This window comes from Marmota monax, unplaced genomic scaffold (assembly GCF_021218885.2).
Source record: "Marmota monax isolate L192 unplaced genomic scaffold, Marmota_monax_Labrador192_F-V1.1 WCK01_AAM20220418_F8-fsc00200, whole genome shotgun sequence".
Lineage (NCBI taxonomy): Eukaryota > Metazoa > Chordata > Mammalia > Rodentia > Sciuridae > Marmota > Marmota monax.
Window position 1 is genome coordinate 1,642,282 of NW_026692549.1, and position 21,282 is coordinate 1,663,563.

Consider the following 21,282-nt stretch of genomic DNA (forward strand, 5'->3'; position numbering starts at 1 on the left):
CAAAGCCAACTTCAGAGTCCTCTCTGAAGGGGCCGCTTTAGTTCCTGCCAAGTGTTTCATCTGTCAAGAATCCTGAGGAATCATTGTGACAATATAAACAGGACATTTTTGTAGCAAGAGAGGAAGGCTGTCTTCTTCAAGGTCACATAGGTGGGGTCGGGTCAGGCTCAGGGTCACTGTGACCCCACTTCCCATGATATGACATTGGCCACTTACAGGGGACACTCAGTGGCCTTTGTCGCGTGCAGTGCTGTGCAGCCCCAGCCCTGTTTGATTCCAGGTCATCTCACCACCCAGAATGACCCCCCGACCCGTAAGCAGCGGTCTCTGCCCAGTCCTGGAGGTGACTGTTCTGGGCACTTCATGGAAACAGAATCATGTGGACAAGGCCTTCTGGGTCTGGTCCTGTCACCCAGCAGTGGTTTTAAGGGTCATCCATAGTGCAGAGCTTCATAGCTTGCCAGGTTCCATGCGGCTCCAGCCTGTGGATACACCTCGTGGTGCTGAGCTGCTGGTCCGTTGGCTGGTCAGTCATGGCCGTCTGGGCTGTCTCCTCTTGCTCCTGCAGGGGGCGCTGCTGGGAGTGTGGGTGGCACCCACTGCCTCCTCCAGGGCTTCACAGGGTCTCAGTGCCCACCCTGAGGGCCTCAGCCGTGGACCGCAGCATCTGCTCCTGACCAGACACCGGCCTGGAGCTCTGCACCGGGCACCCAGCCCACAGGGCCCTGGGAAGAGGCCCAAGCAGGCAAATGCCCAGGTACCTCATTCAGGGACGTCTTCAGGACACACAAAAAAGAGTCCTGGTTGGGAAAATGTTGGCGGGACCCATTTTCCATGGCAGGGGCTGTCACCTTGGGAGGGGGGGTCCCTCTGGCCTGTTAGCCTGAGGTCACTGTGGCTGGAGGGTGCTGGGTTTGAGCAATGTGCCCACTGAGCTTCCGGCCATTGAATGGGCCTGTTGGTGGGAGAAGCAATAGAAGGCACCTCAGAAGTCCTGCCTTCAATGTGCAGGACCAGCAGGAAACACATGCATGCTTTTCCTTGCAATTCGTGGTCATTTCTCTGGTGTCTTCTGCTGTCACTGGGAGGCTCCCACAGCGCTGAACCAGGGTGCGACCCAACTCAAGCGGCTTCCCTTTGAGGAGCCAAGTCACTTGGCATCTTTAAATAACCAGTGGAGGAGGCCCACCCGGGAAGTGAGCGCGTGTTTGTGTGTGTGTATGTGTGTGTGTGTGTGCGCACACACGCACACACAGGTCTCTCCTGCGCCTCCGTTGCTAGGTAGCTGGTGCATCTGGATCTGGCAGCCACGGGAGTCGGACTGTTCAGGGAGATGGGCAGCCTAGGGTGGGGAGGCGGGTCTGCCCCAGCAGCCTGGGGGGCTCCCCGCCAACGCTTCCCTTTGGCAGCTCCTGTGAACTCCTACGCACACAGGGCAGAGGCAGCGGGCCTGCGCCTGGACGCAGGGGCCCCGGCGACCTGCAGGGGGGGACCTTGCGCTGCGCAGGCCAGGCGGATGCTCCAGCCCCAAAGCCTGCCGGGCGGGTGCTTGCCAGCCTCCATTTCTGAACCAGCCTTTGACCACAGCTCTGTGAAAAAGACTCCGGCAGACAGTGAGGGGACAGAGCCATCTTGGGGCGTGCATGTGCGTGTGTGCGTGAGTGTGTGTGTGTATGAAAACACTGGCTCCTGCCGTGTGCATGGCCGAGGCCGTCCCCCCTTTCCCTCCCTCTCCCTCCCTCTCGCTCTCCCTCCCTCCCTCTCTCTCAACCTGTCTGCGGAAAGCTAATGAATCATTCTAGCTGAGTCCCAGCGGTGTGGACACACGGATGCCCTGTGACGCTGCCTGGGTGCCGCCTCAGCCTGCCTCTGTCCCCTCCTCCTCCTCCTCCCTCGTCCCCAGTTTGTAATCTGACACAGTGCACTGCAGTCGTCTCCACGGAGAACCTCCGGGGCTTGGCACCGCTGGCCTCTAAGGTAGGCTGAGATTTATTTTTTTTCCCTCCTAAAAATAGCCTCCCGTGTCCCCTCGTCTTTCCGTATGCGAGCTAGTGGCAGGGGCATAGCTGGAAACTCTTTGCCCAGACTAAGTTTATTTTGTAGCGGTTGGCGGTTGGAGGGTGCCCTTCAGCACTGGGTGCTGGCAGCGGGCTGCCTGGTGCAGGGCTTTGGCCGGGCCGCTCGGTCTCTCCCCACTGTCTGGACCTGATGGAACCATTTCCAAAGGGAAGGGCTGACAGGCTCAGCGCAGGGTGTTGGCGATGGTGGCGCTGTGGCTCAAGCGTCCCCTCCACCCCAGCTTTTCATAAAAGCCCCTCCAGGCAAAGTTTGATGCCGCCCTGGGGAGAGGGCCATCAGGGTGTCCTGCTGTTGCACACAGTGGCCTCTCGGGTGGGTAGGACCCAGTCTCCTTAGGCCAGAGCCGGGAGGGGATGCAGGACAGGTCGGCAGGGCTGGCTGTGCTCCGCAGCTCGGCTCAGGTGGAACCGCACACTGCAAATTTGCCAGTTCACATCCCACGTCAGACTTGAATGATTTGTCTGTCACAACAGAGATTCCCTGGCAGGCAGAAGGTGTGTGTGCGCAGCGTGTGCTGTGTGCACGCGTGTGCTGGTGTGCACGCAGGCTGTTCCCTTGCAATCCTTGTCCCCACCTGGCAATGCAGTGTTCATGGAACGACCCAGGAAGTTAGGTTTGGGCAGAACCTGGCCGGGTGGCCAGTGCCTGTGGCCTCCAGAAGTAGGCTCAGTCCTATCCCCAGGGAGACCCCCTGCATGTCCCTGGAGTTGGTGGGCTCCCGTAAGGGGCTGGGAGGAGGGAAGGAGGAGGGAGCGTGGGAGGGCGGAGGGGCCTGCTTTACCAGGCCACCTGGACTCTGGGCCGAGGGCAGACAGGGTCCACTGCAGGTTCCTGAGGACTGAGGATGGAGCAGGGGTCTCCCCCAGCACCCTGATGGTCTGTGGGTTCTCAGGACACAGGGAGAGCTCGGAGGGGAGGGAAGGGGTTTGGGGAAGAGGGAGCAAAGGTCCTAGGGTCCAGCCTGGCTGTGGCCTCCTTGTGGAGGAAACTGTTCATTAGAGCCGCCCCACCCCCACCAAGTAAGTGAAGGATAAATGTCACAGATGACCCCTGGAGGGAGGCTGGTGTCCAGTCCTGGCCTCTGTGGTCAGGTCTAGAGCAACTTCCTCCTTCTGTCCACTTCTGAGCTGGGGTGGCCAGATGCTGAGAGGAGGGAGCATCTTAAACGGACTCTGTGTGAAGCAGGTCAACCTGGGGTGGGGGGACCCTCTGATAATAACTGCCTCCCCCAGCCCTGCTTGCCGGGGACCCTGGACCTTGCTTCTGCCCCTGCTGGCTGCTGGGACCTGGTTGTGTGGTTTGGTGTCTTGGACGGTTGAATGGCTCTGGGTGGGAGTCTGAGCTCGGGTGCAGTAGCTCCGTGGGGTGTGGTGTGACAGCAGGCAGGCTCCCCGCCTGCAGTGGAGTGGCTGGGATGGCCCCGGGCTGCAGGCGGCTGGCTGGCCATATGGTTCCCAGGACACAGTGCAAAGCCTTTCCAGGCTACTCCTGGGAAGTAGCTGATGCCCACCCTTGTCCCTGACGGGGGTGATCTGGGTCAGGAGGGGTTGGTGTTGTCAACGTGCCTGAAGCAGGAAGCCAGAGAGCTGCAGGTGGCTATGCCTCCTGACCCACCCTGTCTGCAAAGAGCAGGGGGCTCCGCTCTAGCCCGGCAAGCCCGCCCGCCCGTGGGGAGCCCCAACCAGAGTCCAGGGCCCTGGGGAACTTAGAAAGCTCCCCAGGTGAGGTCAGTGTGCAGAGCTGAGAGCACCCAGCCACTTAAAAGGAGCAGCGAGGCGATTCACAGGCCTTCCCAGCCTTATTTATCTTGCTCTGTGCATGGTGGTGGCCTGTGAGAGGACGGCTGCGCTTGGGGAAGGGGAAGGTCCAAAGCAGGTGCTGCTGCCCAGCTTCCTGTTTCCTTCTCACCCTGCACCAGCGAGGCAGGGGCCCTCGTCCTCCTTAGAGCAGCAACTCCCTGCACCTTGGGGGCATCAGCTCCCAGTGATGTCCTTGTGCACGGCCCATGGACTTGAAGAGGGCTGCGTCCTCCGGGGCCTGGCACTCAGAGGTCCAGGGAGGGCTTGGACCTGCCTCAGGCAAGTTCCCAGGGTGCACTGCTGCAGGAGCTGTGGGCCAGCATGTGACCCTGTGGCTACTGGAGCATCTCTGAGGGGTCTCTCGGGCGGTCAGCCTTGGTGGGGGCTGTTCAGCAAGCGCCAGGCGCACAGGTGGCCTGGACCTGTAAGAATCCCACAGGCTCGTGTTGGGTCACAAGTCTCCGCGGTGCCGGTGAGCCCTGTTCCAGTGGACCGTGGGTTTGGTACCATGCTCCCTGTCTGTGAGAAGGCTTGGGACAGCCACGTGGCCCGGCTACACTGTTCTGATTTCTCTCATCCAGAGCAGATGATGACAACTTCCAGAAGCCACCCTGTACCCGCTGGCCCCCTCCGATTGGGACAATCCATGGCTTCTCTCCCCTGTAGCTCTTCCCACCCACGTGGAAAGCTGTGTGTTGTCCTTACGGTGTGGGGGATGACCACCAGCCTGGGCTGCTCTGCTTTGTGGTGAGGAGCCTGTTTCTGCTGTGGACACTGGAGCCTTCCAGGGTGGAGGCTGGACCACAGGCCTCACCCAGCGTGGTGGCTGCAGGGTCCCCGCGCTCTCTCTTTTCCCCCAACCTCTCTTCCCTATACCCCACTCCTGCCCCTCTCACCTTCTCTACCATAGGCTACCCTTTACCAATGTGGAAGTGACCTTGGCTTTGTGTCAGTGCCCAGGGGGGTGCATCTTGGGTTCTGGTGAGGGACAGCCAGGAGCGCCAGGCCTCTGAGCCCGGCTTTCTCGGGGCTCTTACAGCTGCTCACCTGCGTTTTAGGAGCCTCATCCGCAGGGAGGTTTCCCAGGTGTGGCCAGAGCCCTGGTGCACAGTGGGGCTGCAGGGAAAGTCCCACAGACGCATCTCAAAGTGGCTGGCTGGGCTGGCATGACGTGGCGCATGCCCTCATGGTTGTTGGGCGCCAGTTCTAGCCGACGCTCAGTGTGGTGTGGCCAGTTAATGCCGCAGCTCCTTCGGCCCTGTGATTCCTGCTACTCGGGATCCCCGGGGCTGAGGGAGCTGATCGGGGGCTCAGGTGTGGGGTGAGCAGAGGGAGGCAGCCCCCGGGACCCAGGCTCACCCATGTCAGAACCACACCTGGTCTTGCTCACTGCTGGGTCTTGGACTTTGAGCTGCCGACAACCCAGGTGTGGTCCTAGGGTGCCTGGGGGCCCATGTGGCCCAGCCTCTGTGAAGGTCAGGGGTCACATGGTGGCTTTTGAAGGCAGTTTCAGTCACCCAGCATCTCTGGACTGCATTGTGGACCCTTGCCCCTGGCTGCAAGTCTGTGTGTAGCCCTGAGCAGGCCCCACGAGCATGGGGGTTGCAGGGTTAAAATATTCGTTTATTAAGCAGAAACCTGAAGAGGAATGCTTAATTTAGACCCATCTTAACATTTCTTAGTTTCCCTGGACCAGGAACCTCACCAAGGAAGCCAGGGCTTCTGTGGCTCTGGAGAGGCTTAACTCCTTGAGACGGGGTGTGGCCTGAAGGCCTCAAGGCTGCCCAGGAGCTGACAGGCATGGTGTGCAGAGCCCAGGGCTTGGGGAGGGAAAGGATTGGTGGCCTGAAGCCATTCATCTCAGATTATCTTCCTATTCGTCTCCCATACCAGCCAACTGGCACAGAGCTGGTGCTCAAAAGAATTTCTTGGAAAGGAACCGAGATAGAATGATGTCCTTGAGCCCCTGTCCCTAGGGGGCACCTGCTCCTGGGACCTGCCCCAGCCCCTGCCCTGCCTTTCTCATGACATCCACTGGTACATGTGCTGGGGACAGCCCTCCCCCCTGCAGAGCCACGCCCTGGAGGGCAGCATGGAGACTCCTTTCTGTCTGTGCCCTGAGGGGAAGGCCGGGCATGCCCTTGGTAGGTGCTGGGCACAGAGCAGCGGCAGGACCCCAAGGCCCTGCTCTGTGGAGGTGTAGAACATCCCAGGTGAGGACCATCCCCCAGGCCAGGCTGGAGCACTCCCACAGTTGCTATGCTGCCCGGCTGGGCACCCGGGAGGCCCAGAGGAAGGGCCAGCCAGCCTGGGGGACAGGAAGACTGAGGGCCTGTGTGCTGCGGGCAGGGAGATGGTGGTGGACTTGGTTCTTCTGGGCATGTGCAGGAAGTGCTGTGTTTTTGGAGCAGGAAGTACAGGTTGAGGGGCTGGGTGTCGGCTGTGAGCTCCGCCTGGGCGGGCATGCTCTGGCGGTCCCACCAGGGAGCCAGCCACAGTGTCAGGTGTCCAGGCTCAGAGACCCCTCCTCTACCTTTCTTTGTTCCTCCCCTGCCCAAAGCCACCAAGGAGAAAGCCCCTTGGTGGGTCCTTTGGCAGAGCTGCCCTGGGCAGTGAGCAGATCTGGTGGTGGGACTTGGTGAGACGTCCTCTGATTAAATGCTCTTGGTGTCAATGCAGTGTGTCCCCTGGGAGATGGTCTGTTCAGAATTGGCACTGCTGTTGGTGGACAGAGCAGGTGTCCGTCGGGTGTGATGAATGGTCTTTACTGACCAGGGTCTCCAAGGCTGGGATCTCTCCTGTCCTGTAGAGATAGATAGAGCGTCGTGCAGCAACTGGTTGGTTGGTCTCTGGTCTCCGTCCCCGGTTTTGGGAAATGGTGTTGGGCTAGAGGAGCTCTGGGTCTTTGGAGAGCTCCACCTGGGGGCCTGGGGGTTGCTGTGGCCATTTCCCTCCTTAGCTGGGAGCTGCCCTGGGGCTCCCAGTGCCAGTGAATTCTGAGCCTGTGACAGGCAAGAGGGTCCAGCTGGGCATGATTCTATCACGACTGGAGTGACAGGGGAAGGCTCTGGCCACACCTACCAGGGCTGTGTCTTTCCGTCAGGGTTTGTCCCTGGCTGCGAGTGGCTGACATTCTGGTGCTCAATAAGCGTCTCTTGAAAATGAGGGTCATGATACTTGGTGGCCTGTGCGGCTGCTGCAGGCAGGCTGGTCCTCCCAAGGCTCAGTGTTTTGCCAGAACACTCCTCACCTTGGACTGGACTTGCTTGACCCTGCTTGTTGTCCCTCTCCTCCCCCTCCGTCCCCACCGGGACTGCCCTTCTCCCCAGCTCTGGGCTTCAAAGACCAGGGCCTTACACATGCTGGACCAGCACCCTGCGCCGAGCCTCATCCCGGCACTGGGGACCTTGAACTTGGTCCCCCTGCCCAGCCTCCCAGGTGGGGATCACAGGTGTGGCTCCGTGCCGTCCCTGTGCTGTTCCTCCAGTGTGACAGTTCAGTGAGGGAACCTGCAGGAACAGCGCTCTTGGCTGTAGGTGTGGCACTGGATCCGTTGTCACCGTCCCTCACTCAGAGTTGTCACCAGCATGCGTGACACAAGGGTGTTGGTGCCGGTTTAGACCCTTTCACAAATGAGACAGCAGTCTTGAGAAACCAAGTGTCTTCCCTGCTGCAGCTTTGGAGGGACAGGCCGGGTCCCGCTCTGGGTCCCTGCACCATCTGCATGCACCGTGGGGCCACCATGGGGCCATTATGGGGTCACCGTGGGGCCAGACACAGGCTGCAACCCGGAACTCTCAGGAGGTGCTCCAGGGCCTGGGCACTGGCTCTTCCTAACAGCTCTGCTGAGTGTGGCTCACGGCTGCCCGGTCCACCCCTTTCAAGTGTGCCACTGGGGGCCTTGGGGTACCCAGAGCTGTGCAGCCAGCCCCTTACCACGGGCTAAGGCTGGTCCTCACCGGGGAGAAAGAGAACCTCACTTCCAGCCTGGCAGGCTGTGCTGCCTTTGTTCTCTGAGCCAGCGCTGGGGACAGCCCTGGAGACAGCCCTGGGGACACTCCAGGCTCCCTGTATCTTCTCTTCCTTGCTCCTCTCTCTCCCTCCCTTTCTCTTCTCTCCTATCTTTTCTCTCCCTCTCTCCCCCTCCCTCTCCCCCTCCATTTCTCTTCTTTCACTACTCTCTCCCCCTCCTTTCTCTCCTATCCGCTCCCCTTCCCTCTCCCCCTCCCCTCCCTCTCCCTCCCTCTCTCCCTTTCCCTCTCTCTCCCCTCCCCCTCCCTCTCTCCCTCTCCCTCTTCCCCCTCCCTCTCTCTCCCTCTCTCCCCTCCCCATCCCCCTCCCTCTCTCCCCTCCCTCTCCCTCTCTCCTTGCAAGCCTGGGCCCAGGTGATGGGTCCTGCACCTCCTTGGTCATGCCTGTCTGGAAGCCTCCCTGCAGCCACTCGCTGGCCAAACTGCCCAGGGCTCTGCCCTGCCAGGATGCAGCCCCACCCTGCCTTGTGCCCTGGTTCCCTCTCCTCACAGTGTGGTTTAGACCCTTTCACAAATGAGACAGCAGTCTTGAGAAACCAAGTGGCAGGGATGGCAGCCGGGGATGGCCACAGAGGCAGACCCTCCTGCCCTCCAGCCCACATGGGTCCCTATAGGTGCTGGGTGGTGGGCGTGTGTGCATGTGCTTCTGTGGCTGCCGGGCTTCCCGCCTGGTGGGTACACCCGGGGTGTGGGTGCCCAGGGCCTGAGCCTCCAGCAGCTCTGCTGTGTTCGTCCAGCCAGCGCTGCCCAGGGCAGGGAAACGAACCTGGCCAGGAGGGCAAGGATCCCATGTGGCTAGTCTGGAGGTGTCTGACCTGGGGAGGGGTGTGTGGTGGGCAGGATGCGCTAGGCAGCTCTGCCATCAGAGGGAAGCTGGGCGCCAATGAGCCTGTGGAGACGGCCTCGGAGCCTCATCAGTGAGCCCGTGACTCCTGGGTGCTCACTGGGGTGTCTGCTGGGCTCTGACAGGAACCACCGCCCTCACAGCAGGAGATGTCACCGCTTTTCAGAAGTGTCCTGCGTGCTCACGCCTCATCCAACCTAGAAACAGGCCCGTCTGAAGGCGGATAAAGCGGTGGCTGCGATTATGGAGCACTTACGGCATACCCCGTGCCTCTCTGGATGAGCACATTGCTTTACAAATCCTTCAGGGGGCACAGATACTGCCGTTCCTTCCTTTGATAGATGAGAAACAGAATGGTTAAGAAACAGGCCTGAGGCCACACAGCCTGGAAGTCTCAAAGCTGAGATCAGAACAAGCCAGTCTGGCTCAAGACTGAGCCCTCTACGCCTGGCTGGTGCTACCTACTGAATGTCACTCTGGAGCCCTCGAGCCACCCCAGCCCCTCCTGGAGGAGAGGAAGAGGCAGCATCTACACTGACCAGGGTTCCTGAGGCCACCCAAAGGTGACAGCGGGGGTAGCTGGCAGAGCAGCCAGGCCAGGCTCAGCACTCCCCAGGGCCTCGCAGACACAGCCTCTGCAGTCCTGGTCAGGCCCTGGGTCTTCAGAGCTGCCATAGACGTAGGCCTGTGTGCCACACAGTGGCCCAGGGGGGCCCCCTGACCCCTGGGAGGGTGCCTGGCTGGCTGGCCTCAAACCCTCAGGGGCTGCTCAGGTGGCCTGTGGTACAGAGTGAGGCAGAGGAGGCTTTGAGACGGGTACACGGGGAAAAGACCCAGACAAGGTGGTCAAATGACCATGGAAGCAGAGGTGGGGATGTGGCCACCAGCCAGGAGGAGGCAGGGTCCTCCTCGGGAGCCCTGGAAGAGGCCTAGTCCTGCCCACAGCTTGACTTCAAACCTTCTGGCTCCTGAACTGAGAGACTATGGCCTGTTGTTTAAGCCGCCCCCCTCGTTCTAGATTGTTCCAGCAGCCTGAGAACACTGACCCAAGGGGCTACGACTGCTGCCCACACTGAAACAGGCACAGAGAGGCTGAGTAATTAGCCAGAGAACACACAGCTGGGAAACAGCAAAACTGGGATTTGAACCCGGCTGGCGGAGCCCGGAGTTTGGGGCTCTCAAACACGGCAGTGCCTTGCTCCCCAGGCCACTGTGAGTATATTCCCACCCCCCTGGGGGAAACTGATCCCCAGAGTCAGTGGTGGGAGGGAGGGAAACTCTCTGAAACAGGATGACTTCCAGACTCAGAAACTGCCTGGCCAAGAGCTCGGGAACCTGCCTCTGGAAAGTGCCCGTGGGGAGGGGTCAGTGGTTAGCAGGAGCGGGTTGGACCCTGCACCTGTCCACCTGCTTCCAGAGAAACCCAGACTTCTGAATATGCCGAGTTAGACAGAAGGGGGATCTGGCACTGGGGACGCAGAGGGGCTTTTGAGGACAGCCTCCAGGGGGCTCGCTGTCTCGGCCTCTCTCTGCATCTCCCCAGGACCCAGCCCCGAACCCTATTCTTCTCCCCCAGAAAACTCCTTTGCAACCCAGCCCTGGAGTCCAGGCATCAAACTCTCGCTCTTACTCCAAGTGAGGAAGTCACTGAGCCCGGGGCGGCTGGGCCAGTGTGTGTGACGATAATCAGGGCTGGGCCGGGCAGTCACATGAGGGAAGGCTCCGTCTGATCCGATTAGGAGGACCTGGCCGCTCTGCCAGAGCCAGGCCCCCAGACCTGAGTGGGTCGGCAGGGCCACCCGGGGCGGGGGTTGGGCTTGCTGGACGGTGAGCAGAGCGTCCACTGCACGCTGTCACAAACTGATGGGCTTTCAAAAAAGCTTTTCCTACCTGAACTCTAGAACAAGCTGATTTTCAAGCGTCAGCATCAGGCAGTAATTTTCTTTTCTTTTCTTTTTTTTTTTTTAAGAGAGAGAGAGAGAGACAGAATTTTAATATTTATTTATTTTTAGTTTTTAGTTTTCGGCGGACACAACATCTTTGTTTGTATGTGGTGCTGAGGATCGAACCCGGGCCGCAAGCATGCCAGGCGAGCGCACTAGCACTTGAGCCACATCCCCAGCCCCCAGGCAGTAATTTTCGTATTAGTGAATTAAAGATTCTTGGGTCGGTTGTGTTTTAAGTGCAGTGACCCGGGAATGTGCTGGGCAGAGAGGGGAGCGGCGGGAGGAAGCTGGGCCTCATCAGGCGCGTGCCTTTCTTGGTTAATCGCTGCCCCACGGTTCTGGATGCACCAGTGGTGACCGCTGTGGCCCACTGAGGTGACCCAGTGACCAGAAGGCCTCCCTGGGAAAATCCATTTCTAGTCTTCTGGGGCATCAGGAGAGCAGCGGCATTTTACTGAAATGAATTTACAGCCACAGCCTCACCAACCAGGCCCAGGAGAGCAGAGGGGCTGCCATCCACCTGGGCAGGGCCTGGCCAGCTCCTCCAGTGCTGGCCTCCAGGACTGGCAGGTCAGCCCTGTCACTCAGCAGCCTACCTGAGGTCTGTGGTTAAACTGAGCACAGGGAAGGGGGCCGAGGCTCCAGCATGGACGCTGACTCCAGAGCCTTCCGCATGAAGCCCTGAGCAGCAGCGGAGGGAGGCAGGGTGCACGTCCTCTGTCCCTTGTCCCCTCCTGCCTGTGCAGTTTTCCTTCAGTCACCTCGCTGGTGGTGGTGACAGCCACAGTGAAGACTGAGCCGTGGGTAGCTTGGACGCTTCTCCTGCTCTAAGGCAGACAGCCGCGCCCCCCCTCTCAGGAGGTCCAGCGCTCCTGGCTGGCAGAGGCCGTCTCGGTGGACGGTGCGGGCGGGCAGGGCCTGTGAGCCTTCCCTGGCACTCTTGCCCCCCGACCCACCGCCACGAGCAGGGTGTGGCCGCACGTGGGCTGAGCAGGGTGGCGCGGGCAGTACCTGCCCAGGTGTCTCCCATTTGGAGGAGGCCGACAGGCAAGAGCTGTGTTGCCCAAGGAGCTCCAGGCCCATGGCTGAGGCACTGTGCTGGTTTTTGACCCAAAGATCTGGAAGAAAAAGATGAAATTCTGCGGTGGCCCGTGCTGCCAGGTAGGGGTGACTCGTGTGCCGCTGCCTGGGGTGGGGTAGCCCTGCCACTGTCCTCCTTGCGGGCTGTGGAGGCCGGGATGCGCCCTGGCAGGTGCACACACCTAAGTGCAGGCCTGTGGCTGTCCCTCGGCTCCCCATGGCCAGAGCTGGGGAAGCTGCCTGCTGCCCTCCCCGCTGTCCTGGCCCGGCTTCCGCAGAGGGGCAGGGCAGCCAGGCACGGGGACGAGGAGGGTGTTGCCAGGCCCTGTGCCCGCTGTCCTGAGTGCCCCAGCAGCCGTGCCCAGGGCCAGAGTCTGCCTGTGTGTGGGGGCTACAGCAGGGATGCCATGGCCAGCCCCCCACCTCCAGGACACCTGCTGCTCGCCTTTTACTCTCTGGGCTGAGCTTGAAGGGTCCCTTCTGCAGGCTGAACCTGCTCGGCCTCAGCGTTCCATCCTGCAGGATGCAGGTGGCCCCTGAGCAGCTCTCCCACATCATGGTTCCTGGAGACCCTGGCCCTCTGGTCGTGGTGGAGTCAGTGTGTGAGGACGGTCCACCTTCTATGATGCATACCTGTGTGCACACAGTAGGTGCTCATGAAGCGCCTGTTGAGTGACAGGATGCTTGGTGTGTGTGAGGGCTGTGTTGGTGGCCTGGGCTGCTGAACTAGCTTACGACAAACCAGGCATCATAAGGCAACAGGAGCGCACTGCCCAGAGCCGCGCCAGGGTGGGTGGGTACTGTTCTCGGGGCTCCAGGAAGGGTCTGCTGTCTCTGCAGCGCCAAGGGCCGTGGCCCTCACCTTGGGGCAACCCTCTGGGCTCTGCCTCCACCTTCCCTAGGCTGCTGTTTCTTCGTGTCCTTCCCATCTCCCAGGGACTTCAGACTCACCCTGACCCAGGAGGGTGCCATCTTACTTCCTGCAGTTGGGTGGTTGGGGTGGGCCTCTGGTTCCCCCAGGGTTGCAGATGCCCCCTCTGTTTTGTTCGACTCGCATAGATTAAGACAAAACTTGTTAAATCAGTTGCCAACGACAGTCGGGTATCTTGGTACCAAATCTGCCTGCCTAGCATCTTCTGGAAATTGCACACACTGGACTTCTGTGGCTCAGGCAGTATTGATGGGGCTAGCGCCTGGCCTTTTGGGGTGCGGAGAAGGTGGGCCACCTGTCATGTGGGCAAGGAGGAGCGTGTCAGTCAGTGTGGAGACAGGTTCTGCCACTGTGACAAGACCAGGGATCACTCCGATAAGTCCACCATATGGGCTCCTGGCCAAGTGAGGGTCCAGGCTGGAGATCCCAGCTGACCACTGCTCCTCCTGCAGCACGTGCCTCCTGTGGGGCTGGGCTTCCCTCTGCCTGGAACCTTCCACCCCAGGTAGCCAGCGCCTGCTCCCTCGCCGCCTGGCCTAGCTCAGCTGTCCCCTCTGCTGGGATGTCTCTCTTGGCCTTTCCTAGCCTGCTCCTCCGCCACTCTCCCCTCTCTCTTGGCTGTCAGCCTCATATCCTCTCGGTCTCTGTCCATGAGCTGCCTTCTCGGGGAGGCTGGCCTCACCCCATGGCTTGGATTTACCCCCTAAGTCCCCAGAACCACAGCCAAACCTGTGTGGCCATCCGGGACGCTTTGTGGGACAAGATTTCTCAGGGCAGGACAAGCACAGAGCAACGCCGGGTGCTGCCTGCTGCCCTCCTGCCCTCCCTCAGGGCTCCCTCTGCCTGAGATGCCTCTGAGATGCCCCAGCAGCCCCTGGACACTCAGCACTGAAGCTGCCCATCCCTGGTGACCCTCGTAGGTCCCAGCCTATGGGCTCCAGGCCGAGCACCTCTGTTGGGGGATGGACAGCAACAGGAGGGACGTGGCCACTGGAGAAGAGGAACCTGTGGGAAACTTGAAAGAGGAGACCAAGCCATGCCCTCCGGAGGGGCCCTGGGGCCAAGGGCGTGAGCGAAACAGGAAATGGGGCTGTAGTTAGACAGGGGCCGGTCACTCTTGCTGTCCTTTGCAGCTCTCAGGAGGGAGGCCGCGCCTGGACCCAGGATGTGGGTCCTTGGCCACCGCAGGCACAGGTGTTCCTGTCCAGCTTGCTCCTGCATCCTCACAGGAGGCTCCCCCAGGGCAGACGGCTGGGCAGGAGGGCAAGTCCCTGCAGGTCAGCTCCGCACCACCCACCCCCCGCCCTGCCCCGCCCCGTCCAGTCCCGGCTGCAGCGCTCCTCAGGCTCCTTAGGACTCCAGCCCTCGCACGCAGGGCTTGGCCTCCTCCTCTCAACCAGGACTCTGCCCCCCTCCTTCCCTCCTGCTTCAGGTCACCACACAGGGAGGATGCGGGCTGCACCCCCAGCCCCTGGGCAGCTGATGTTGGCCAAGCAGGAGAGCAGCCAGGCAGACATCCCTTCACAGGTGACTTCCCTGTCTTCTGGGTGGAGCACAGCTGGGTGAGAGGCCTGGGCTGGTGGCTGGGAGCCAGGGTGGGCGTAGGTGGGGCTGGGAGGCCCCAGGAGCACACAGCAGGTCGGCTCTGGGTCCTCGTTAGGGCCCTGGCTGTCAGCAGGCCGCTCCTGAGGGTGCTCTCCTGGAGGGCTCCAGCTCAGGGTCTGTGCCTGGGAGAGCTGGGTGTTTACCACCCCTCCCGGCTCATAGACCCCAGGGGAGTGTCCTGCATGGATCACTCAGCGTTGTCCTCAAGAAAGATAAGGTTTCGGGCTTTTGCAGCACGACGACCTCAGATGCAGACATTACAGAGCTTCCTCATGGGCTGCTGCCCTCAATCATGGGGCAGTCAGGCCTACTTCTGGTGACCCCGTGGTCCCACGGGCCTCTCTTACCGTGGCGGTTCCTGCAGAGCCTCATAACTGCCTCACGCAGAGCGAGGAAGAATGAGGGGCACCTGGGGTCTCTGCTCCTGCTTACTCATTATATTTTAATTAAAAGCCTCCCAGGCTCCCTGCCCTGATTCTCAGAAGGGAACCCCATGGGCCACGGACAGCACCACTGAGGTCTCAACACGGTCCTTCAATGAGCTGGAGGGGTGGAGTGGCACCTGTGTGTACTGGAGCCACTATCTTGTCATCATATCCTGTAGGACTCTGCGTGAGGCTGACCAGGCACGTCCTCCCATGGCCCTCAGCTTACCCCATGTCCTCCTGCACTTCTCAGAGAACACCTGTGGGCGGTAATGTCCCCACTAGGCAGATACAAGTCCCAGCCCCTGGTGCAGACTGGAATGGCATGTGACCAGTGAAATGTAAGCAGTCACTAAGTGGCATCCCCAAGATAGCTGTCACTCGTCTTGTCCTGTCCTTCACCGGGTACCTTTTCCCCAATTCCCACCTGGAATGAAGACACTGCTGGCAGGCCAGCAGCCATCTTGAGAGCATGAATACAGATCATCATCACCATGGTGGCCGAGCAGGACTCCTCCAGGACAGGAGCAGAGTGCGCCTGTTGTGAGGCCGGCCTCAGCGGGGTCTGAGCAAACAGGGCAGCTGAAAGGAGTAGCCGAGCAGAGAGTGGGAGAGTCCCAGAGCTTTCCAGAACATTCCAGCTTCTCTCTGGGGCCTGAGCCACTCAGAAGGCCAGGAGGCCAGGAGTCTGGAAGGGAGAGAAGAGAGGTGAGGGGTGAGAGGCCACCAGGAAGGAGCCTGTGGTCCAGGTGGAAGGTCCAGTCCTGCAGGGCTGTGCAGAGCCCCGACATGATGGTGGAGAGCCACCTTGGGGACAGCTCAGGAAGCTGAGGGGTACCCATGACCCACAGGATAGTGAGGTCCCCAGGTGACGCCCCCTTTCTGCAGCTGCAGGGGCTCAGGAAGCCCACCTGGCCTATCCATCAAGGAGTCTGGGTCTTTGGGGTCAGTCCCCTGGGTCTCCTGGCAGAGACATCACATCCTGAGGCCATGTGCTCCCTTAATCCCATTGTGGGTGCCTGTTGGGGAGCTTGTTGCTGGCGCTCAGCAGGCTGTGGAGGTCTTTCCCGGGGCTCGGGCTGAAGCGAGATGTCCAGCAAGTGTCTGAACCGAAGCGCTAACACAGCAGTCCCTGTGCCTTCCTAGGGTCGGCCCCCTGGCCTCCCGTGCGGGGAGGAACGTGGGCCATGTGCACTCTGGCGAGAGATGTCCCTCTGTTGAGAGCCGTATGCTTATCCCTCTGTGCGGTTCTGAGTGGCTTCTACTTTGAAAGCGGGGCTTATTTATATGTCACTTTGATCAATGTCCGGTCATCTGGGAGTTTTGGAAAAGGAATTGCCATTTGTGAATGTACAGGACGGAGGTGCGCCCACCTGCTGCCCTCATTAGGAGCCATGGCAGAGACTGCTGCCATGTTGGCGTCCTAACTGCCAACAGCTGTCACGACACGTCCAGTTTTAAAAGGGAAGGGTCAGCTGAGCCGCCTCCTGGGTCTCGGTGGCCGGTCTTCAGCCCGCACCGCTCAGAGCTTTAGGCCCAGACCAGTGTGCGGGCCTCCCATCCACGGCTCCTGCAGCCTGCCCCCTCCTCTCCCTGCCCTGCTCGGTGCACCCTGTCCTCCTCATCGGGCACTGTGGCCATTTGAATTCCTGGCCCTGGTTCTGGGGCCCCATGGTATTGTCCAGATAGCGGGCCGTGGTGACATAGGCTTCTCGGTGGCGCTGCTAGCCGTGGCTCTGCCCCATGCTCCAGCCTCCCCTGCTGACCGCGTGCGGTGTGCTAAACGCCCTGGCCTGTGCACTGGGCCCAGGGCCAGCGCTGGGCGCTGTTTGCTTCATCACGGACTCCAGGTCTTGGCAGACGTGCTCTCTGGCACAGCGATGTCTGCTGATCTCAGCAGTGACTCAGATTCATGTTGGTCCTCAGCCTTATGTCCACACCCCAGCCCTCAGGTCCCCAGAGCACGGGGACTCTGCCCTCAGGTCCAGGTCTGGATTTCTATCTCGTGGCTGTCAGGAGAGGCCATGGCCCCATGGTCTCTGCCAGGCGGCCCTCCCTGGGGTTCCGGCGCTGACCAGGGGGGACAGGGGGCTGTGTCCTCACTCTCTGGGGGATGTTCTCGCCTACTTGTCTGACACAGCAGGTAAACCAGGCACTGTGAGGGGACGGTTGGAAAGGGTTCTTACAAGGTTCAGGCCCACGGCAGCCCTGGGTGCTCTGGCCATTACCTCCAGGCCGTCAAGGGCCAGATCAGGCGGGTTTCCCTCCTCACAGGGCTTGTGAGCTGAGAGGCCGTGTGTGGAGTAGCTGGATGGGCCTAGGGCGCCTCCCAGGGCACCTCGACTGGGCTGTGGTGGGCGGTCTGCAGCTTGGGTGGACAGAGCCCTGGTGCAGAGTGGCTTCCTCTGTAGGCTCCTCCCGGGCCCTGAGTGACATCCAGAACCTCCCTGGCAGGAGGCCAGCTGTGTGGATGAAAGTGAGGGCCAGCCCCTGGTGCTGTCCAGGCAGCTCAGATGGGGGAGTCTAGAGAAGACGGCTACAGGACCCTGGTGACTCGAGATCCCCGCCCTGTGGCTTCCCAGGGCTTCAATGGCAGAGGCTCGTCCCATTACAGTTCTGGAGGCCGTGTGTGGAGTCCAGGAGCAGTGGGTGAGCTCCCCTGGAGGCCTGGGAGGACCCCCTGTGTCCCTCATGCTTGGCGGTCCTTGGGCTCCTGGCCGCGGCCTCTAAGTCCACCTCCCTCCTCCTGCGGCCTCTCCTGCTGCCTCCGTGCTTCCTTTTCTGTCTCCTACAGGGACTCCTCCAGATTGAGGGCCACCCAAGTCCAGGGCGCTCTTCTCCATCCTTGCCATGACGATTACACCTGCGAATCATCTCCAGATAATATCATGTGGGTTTTTTTTGAAGGTGGGGGGACAATATTCAACCTCCTAGGACCACACTTAAAGGTGAATTAAATTAAGAAACCCTAATGCATTGCTCATGCAAATCAGTGGGGCCATCAGCTTCTTAAAAGGTCATGATTTACTTATGAAAATATGTGGATTTGACAAACTGTTTGGCGCTTTGCATCCTTGGGGAAAGGGCTGCCCTTTGACCATGGCTGGCCTTGCTCTTCCCTGTGAGCAGCCCCCAGCCGGCAGCAGCAGCACAGGACGTCTTTGGACCCATGCTGACGGGACATGGAGACCCGTCTCTGCCACGTGTGCGTCTGTGGGATGCAGCGCAGGGGATGTGTGAGTTAATTACTCAGCTGGTAATTAACTCACGTGACCTTCAGTTAACCCGAAAGCTTTGCTTAAACTTGGCTGGGTAATATGAAGTGTGAGATGGACGTGAGAAAAATCTAGAAACATGGGTAAAACCCGGAGATAGAGCCGAGGTTCACTGTTGCTCCTGCCTGGAGGCTTCCAGGCTGCTGCTGGGGAGAAACCCTCCCGGAACCCAGAGGCGTCGGGGCTGTGGGACCGGTGTAGTGCTGGAGGTGTTGACCCGCCCGGGCTTCTCTCCTACCAGGCGTGGTCTTCACATGGCCACACTGGCCTGATGGGGCTGATGGCCAGAGGGAAGTCACTTCACGTGGCTTGTCTTGAAAGCCATCCGGGGTGCCTTTTCAGGAGATGTGGGTCTGGGGGAGACATGGATCTGGGGGAGCCGTGGGCCTGTGGGAGCCATGGGCCTGGGGAGCCATGGGCCTGGGGAGACGTGGGCCTGGGGAGCTGTGGGCCTGGAAGAGGCGTGGGCTTGGGGGAGGCGTGGGCCTGGGGGAGGCGCGTGTCTGTGTAGAGCATTTAGGCTTAAGGTGCCCGGGGCCCAGGGGAGGCGCAATTGCCTCCTGCAGCCGAGGAAGCCTCACCCTCCTGTGTCCTCTGTACTGTCTGGGTCAGGGGCAGGATGTCTTGAGGCCTTGGGAGCCTCCTCCCTCCAGGGACCACCACTGCCTGACCTCCCGCACCACGGATGAGTTCTCCCGTGGAAACAAGCATTTTAAAAAGTGAGAGGTAAAAACAAAACATGGATTTGAAAAAGGCGTCTTCCCAGCAGGAGGGACCCCTGTGGGCGGATGTGCTGCAGGTTTCCTGTCCCTTGGTGGACTGGTTCTCCAGACAGACTCAGGGCAGCGACCTGGGATCCCAGTGGCAGCCTGAATCCAATGTGGTGGCCTTAGCTTAACACTCCTATTCTGCAGACCTCCTGCCACTGGGTTCAAGGTGCTCAGCCGCAGGCACCCAGACTCCAGCTGGCCATCTGGCTGTGGGTGCTAGTCCATCATTCGGGGTTCTACCAAGTGGCTCTTGCCTGATGGGTGGCATGGGGTGGGCGTCTGCAGCCAGCCCTAGATGTGGGACTGGAGAGGTGGGTGGAGCCCAGGCCCAGACCCGGGTGGGGGCAGCCGAGGGCCTCTTCCTCCACCATAACAGGTCCTGTCCCTGGGCCAGGGGCAGTTCCGTGGACGTTCTAACAACTTAGCCAAGTCAGGGGCAGAAGCTGTTCCCTTGAGAGCCTCAAGTACCTTTCTGATAGATGGTCCTAATTCTTGGGGGCTTCCTTTGCTCCTGAAAGCAGCACAAACCCTAAGTGTGCAGAGAGAAGGACTGGGAATGGCCTCTAAGGAATGGGGGTATGTGTAAGAGGAAGGATTGGGGGTCGCAGTGTGGCCTCAGTGTCCTGATGAGGCATGTGAAGGTACTGTGCTTTCAGTTTTGAGTCAGTTCTCAACGTTAAGAACCCAGAGCCCGGGGAGATCCTGCACTATGCCAGATTTCTTGGGGAAAAAGAAAGAAATCACCGGCTTTGGCAGCGCCACAGTTTCCACCCTCACGGCGGAGCCCCTGCTTTGGTTTTCCACAGCACCCTGTGGTGTGGCCATCCTGGCCAGCTGCCTGCCAGCGCTGGCCGCAGCGCTCCTGGGCCCTGGTGTTGTTTCCCAGTCTGGAGTTGTGGCTCTCGCTTAGCGGGCACCACGGGCCAGCCAGGGTCTCTAGTGCTTCCGTCCACCTGCAGGAGGCGCTGTAGGTCTGAAGCTGCAAGGGTTAAAAAGGCTCAGAATGTTGAAGGCGAGGTGGGTGGATGAGGCTGGTCTCCTCTGAGCGACGTGGGCATGCGCGCCACTCGCCCCACTGAGCTGAAGACATTTAGCCAGCCTCAGACTTGCTGATGGAAAGCGATTTCTTATTTCCATAAATAATCCTGCCAAGGAGTGACTTAATTGATTTAATGAGTCGTAGTGAGGATCAGATTTGGCCAAGAGCACATATTTATTTCCGTCTCCATCTGTGGAAATTTCCTTCGCGTTGGAGCAGGGCATGTGAAGCGAGGGGTTGAGGCCTGGGGGGTCATCTCAGCACCCTGCAGGGCTGACTGACGCTGAAAGGCACCTTCTGGGTGGGGTGGCCCTCACTGACCTCTGCATCTCGAACTCCTGGGTGAGGTGGGGATTGGGAGCCCATGGCACTATCCCACCCTGAAGACATGTCCACCACACCCCGAGTACACCCAAGAACAAGTCGGCAGGGAGACCAGTTACCTCTAGGTGGTCACACGGCCACGCTGCCCAGGCTGCTGACTGTTCAGCTGGTTGGGGTGCTGTTCATAGTTGCTCCCCTGTAAAGCCACCAGGCCCCTCTGTAATTATGAAGAAACTTGTCGGTGAGACCTGTCGGCACCTGTTCCTCCTCTAACTCCAGCTGTGGGTTCCATTGGGACTGAGCGGCTGATCAGTGGGTTTTCTCCTTCCTCCTTCCCATGAGTCGGTGATCGCACTGGGCATCTGTGTCTGTGACCAGGTCTGGACTGGTGGATTCTCACTCGGGAGAGACATGCTGCCATTATTTATTCTAATGCTGAGCTCCTGAGGCAGAGGGAGCTCCTGCAAGCTGGTTCCTCTGTGTCCTCTTAGCCCCTCCTCTCGCGTATTCCTACCCCCCTCTCTGGCAGTGAGACCCGGGATCCATTTCACACCTGTACTCCCATGCTAGATGAGAGCCCCACTTTGTGGGGTTCTGATTGTCCCCCCTGGCCTTTAGCCTCAGGGCACATCATCCTACTGCTCTCCTATGTCCCTTGGAAGCCCCTGCAGCCCCAAAGTGGTCATATGTCCACGTGAAGCTCAGCCTGGCAGGCACCTTTCCCCTGTTGTTGTTTTTCCTCCTCCTGAGAGGGTGGTACCAGCCCCCAGAGTACCCCCAAGGCCTCATGCCCAGGAACTCTACCAAGGGCACCTCTGAGCCCAGTTTCACATTCTTCCAGATTGGTTCCTATGACTGCCACACTCAGTAGAGGAAGAATCTGCTGTTTCCTGGGTCAGGTCATAAAGAGACTGAGGAAGACACAGTCTCTTTGGGGGTCTGCTCAGATTCTGAGCACTTAGTCCAGAGAGAGCCAGTCAGGAGCAGAGATACAGAGAGTCCACCAGTGGTGACCCTGAGCGCCGCCTCCCCCCGGACAGCAGCCTCAAGAGAGACCCAGACGAGGACCTCCCCTGCGCTGCTCCTGACCCCCAGAAACCATCTGAGATAAAGGTCTACTGATTCAGGCCGCTT

The 21,282-nt window shown here is 60.1% G+C and overlaps 1 protein-coding gene across 1 annotated transcript in view; it reads left to right on the forward strand.

The window, feature by feature from the left end:
• Positions 1-1,563: 1,563 nt before the first annotated feature.
• Rimbp2 (RIMS binding protein 2) overlaps positions 1,564-21,282 on the forward strand; it is a 168,524-nt gene continuing 148,805 nt past the window's right edge. The window contains exon 1 of the mRNA XM_046445972.2: positions 1,564-1,977. The gene's annotated coding sequence lies outside the window, so the exon portion shown is untranslated. The remainder of the gene's footprint in view (positions 1,978-21,282) is intronic.